Here is an 800-nt window from a genome sequence, read left to right as displayed (position 1 = left end):
CATATTACGGTTGTAGTATAAATTATGGTGGTACAAAGTTTGATGCTGTTGAGTGTAGACTGAATGGTGTAAAAATAGGAGGGTGGATTTTCATCAAAATCTTAGTCTAATTTCATATTATATATACTAGTATAATTTATCACCTAAGTTTATCCATGAATTAAGAATTTGAAAAATTGTGTTTTGGCTATGAATGGAGTTGAGCGAGTAGTTTTGGAAAAAGTGGGTTTTGATTTTTACAAAGTTTGACTCAATTTAGTTGATAATGGAGTGGTATTTTTTTTATAACATTGCTATTTTGTGTTTATTTCGTGGTATGTATCGTATTGCTTCTGTTTGGTCAGCACTACTGCTGCCGTGCACTGGTCTGTATAGGGGCCAGGCCTTGCAGGCCGTAGCTGAACCATGTCGGTTGTGCGGCCAGGCCGTGGCCGGGTTGGGCTGGCCATGGCTAGGCCGTAGCCTCGGTTGAGTTAACTTTTATCCGTGAAATATTTTGTTCAGGTTTAATTAAATTATATTTCCGTCTCGTGTTTTTTTTTATAAAACGCAATTCGTTAAATTTGTTCATTTTAATACCTTTCTTTTATGGTTTATACTTATAAAATCCCACCATTTAATTATTTAAATGACCGTCTAAAAAATGCTCATGTTTTCGTCTCATGGTTACTCGTTGTGGCTGTAGCTTGGCCGTGGCCTAGCTAAGTCGCGAGTTTGGGCCGTATCTATAAATTATTTTGACGCTGTTTGGTTTATTTAAAATATAATTAAATTAATTTCCGTCTCATATTTTATATAAC

The sequence above is a fragment of the Silene latifolia genome, unplaced genomic scaffold, assembly GCF_048544455.1.
Source record: "Silene latifolia isolate original U9 population unplaced genomic scaffold, ASM4854445v1 scaffold_20.1, whole genome shotgun sequence".
Taxonomy (NCBI): Eukaryota; Viridiplantae; Streptophyta; class Magnoliopsida; order Caryophyllales; family Caryophyllaceae; genus Silene; species Silene latifolia.
The sequence above is the reverse complement of the archived record's forward strand: the minus strand, read 5'-3'. Positions refer to the sequence as shown.